Consider the following 2967-nt stretch of genomic DNA (forward strand, 5'->3'; position numbering starts at 1 on the left):
ACAGAACAGGACCTGTGGTTAAAGTGGCAGAGCACTAGCCTTGAGCACAAAATGTTAGAGATAGTGTCCAGGGCCAAAGTTCAAGCCCTGAAAAAGTACCCCCTCCCCAAACACAAAATCATACACAGGGCTGGGATTCAGCTTAGCAGCTTACCATGCATGAGTTTTGATCCCTAAAACAAGGAAAGGGAGGGATTTTGTGAGGGAAGAGAGAGGGAGGGAGAAAAGGAGAGTGAGACATAACTGCATATAGAAAAGTGGGTAGCTCTGCATAATAAATGATATTCACTAGGGTACATGGCCAGGCAAACATTTTCTGTAAAGGAAGAGAGTAACTACCTCCATGCCTTGGGAACTACATGATATTCTTTAAGTATTCCATTCTTCTGTGGCAGTGTCACAGGGGACATAGATAGAATGAATTCATTAAAACTTTACTAACATTCACTGAAACTTGAATTCTATTTTTATTTGAAATATGGCTAGTGTAACTGTGTGTCTGAATTTTTAATTTTATGTAATTTTGCTTACTGTAGGTATTGTCACTTACAGCTTTGTGGCTGGCTACTCAGCTGAGTAGAACAAGTTTGGCCTCTGATGAAGTCTTAGAGCACCTCCAATATAATACAGGAATACAAGCCACGTAAGTCACTCAGCTTTTTGGTAGTCACAGTAAGAAACAGTAAAATAAGAAAATAAATAAAAACTACAATTAAAAACACCAAAGGAGCTTTAATCAAAATTCAGCAAAATTTATCTAGTATTTAAAGTTTAATCCTCAGATGTCAGCATTCTGAGTAGCTAGGATTACAAATGTGAACTACTCTCATGTGTTTGTTAGTTTTTAAAATATCAAGTCAGCATTGTTACTTACCTGGCAGGGGAGATACCACGATCATGAAAGTGGTTTTCCGATGGAAAGACTTATCTATTACATTCCAGATGTGCTGACTCCTGTGATTACATCAAATGTGAGAAATTTGAGTGCATAATTTGTGGTAGTGGAGGACTGTGTTAGTGCTCTACCGTGGATAACTAACTAAATAGATAGATAGATAGATAGATAGATAGATAGATAGATAGATAGATAGATAGATAGATAGATAGATAGATAGACAGCATTGTATTTTATATTGGCCTCATCTCCTTTCCTGCACTCAGTAGTCACTTGATCCTAAGGACTACTGTAAAGGATGAGGTACTTCTATGCCTACTTTGTAGTTGCTAGGAACTACAAGAGTAGAGAAATCAGCTAGAACTCACCATGAGAGAATAAATGAGGAAGTTGGGTGCAGGTGGCTTATACATGTAATCCTAACTACTCAAGAGGCTGAGATCTGAGGATTGCAGTTCAAAGCCAGCCCAGGTATGAAAGCTCATGAGATGCTTATCCTCAATTAACATCCAGAAAACCAGAAGTGGGCTCTGGCTCAAGTGGTAGAGCACTTCATTTGTCCTGAAGAGGTCAGGGACAACACCTAGAGTTCAAGTCCCATGACTTACAAAAAATAAAAAGAAAGAAAACAAATGGGTGACCAGAGCCAAAGGCTCATACCTGTAATTGTAGCTAGTCAGAAGGCTGAGATCTGAGGATCAAGGTTCAACACTAGCCTGGGCAGGAAAATCTATGAGATTCTTATTTCCAATTAACCACTGAAAACGATAAGTGACAATGTAACTCAAAGCGGTAGAGTACTAGCCATGAGCACAAAAGATCAGGGACAGGATCCAGGACCTGAGTTCAAGCCCCACAACCGACCAAAAAAAAAAAAGAAGATCAAAGAAGAAAAAGGAATGAGAAGCCACCTTAATGAAATAGCTAGGCAAGTACAATATACAGAATAACTCCTCCCTTCCTTCTTTTCTTCCTTCTATTCCTTCACATCCTTTCCCATTCTATCCTAAAATTTAAACTCAGATTCTCATGATTTTAGGTAGGTACTCTACCTGATGAGCCATACACCTGCTTTTACTTTGCTTTAGTCATTTTTTTCTTTTTTTGGGGGGGTGGGTCGGAGGTCCAGTCATGGGGCCTGAACTCTGGGCCTGGGCGCTGTCCCTCCGATCTTAAGCTCAAAGCTAGCGCTCTACCACTTGAGCCTCAGCGCCACTTCCGGCTCTTTTTTTTTGCTTATGTGGTGCTGAGGAATCGAACCCAGGGACTCAGGCATGCAAGGCAAGCGCTCTACCACTGAGCCACCTTCCCAGCCCTCATTTTTCTTCTGTTGGTTATGTGACTTGAATTCTGTGCCTGGGTGTTGTCCCTGAGCTCTTCAGCTCAAGTCGAGGGCTCTACTGTTTGAGCCACAGTACCACTTCTCGTTTTCTAGTGGTTTATTGGAGATAAGAGTCTCATTGTGCTGCCTGGGCTGGCTTTGATCTGTGATCTTCAGATCTCACCTCCAGCGTAGCTAAGATTACAGGCAAGAAACACCTGCGCCCAGCTGGACTTTAGCCACTTTTGCGGTAGGGTTTTATGTCTATGACCAGGCCAGCATGGACGACAATCCTTCTTTTTACCTTTTCTGAGTAGATGAAATAAGAAATTCAATGCATTGGGTTCAGATTTTGATTGAGATCCAATATTCTGAATGTTTCCAGGGCTAACATCAAATCATAATCCTCTCTGTATCAGCCAAGACCCAGCAGATAGCTTTACAAATGTGAGCTACCATCCCTGGCTCAAATTTCTGATGATGAAAACATCTGAACGAAGTTTTTTTAAATTGTGAAAATACAGTACAGAGGGGTTACAATTACACGGGCAAGATAGTGAGTACATTTCTTATCAAGCATTGTAGCCTTCTACTTTGTTTACCCTTCCCATCCCTTCCCATCCTACCTGTCTCCCCCCCCACATACAATCCTCCCCCCCCCCAAAGTTGTAAAGTTCGTTTTTGACATGACAACTCGTTGTATTTCTCGTTGTTGCAACAGGTCCACCTGTATCCTTATTTAAATGACTGG

General features: G+C 41.3%; 1 non-coding gene across 1 annotated transcript; it reads left to right on the plus strand.

Annotated features, from left to right (window-relative positions):
* The first annotated feature begins 866 nt into the window (after positions 1 to 866).
* Positions 867 to 1030, plus strand: LOC138811624 (U1 spliceosomal RNA). Its single transcript, XR_011367456.1, has one exon. It is a non-coding gene; the product is annotated as a U1 spliceosomal RNA (small nuclear RNA).
* The last annotated feature ends 1937 nt before the right edge of the window (positions 1031 to 2967 follow it).

The sequence above is a fragment of the Dipodomys merriami genome, unplaced genomic scaffold (genome assembly GCF_024711535.1).
Source record: "Dipodomys merriami isolate MVZ:Mamm:240054 unplaced genomic scaffold, mDipMer1.0.p SCAF_540, whole genome shotgun sequence".
Classification (NCBI taxonomy): Eukaryota; Metazoa; Chordata; class Mammalia; order Rodentia; family Heteromyidae; genus Dipodomys; species Dipodomys merriami.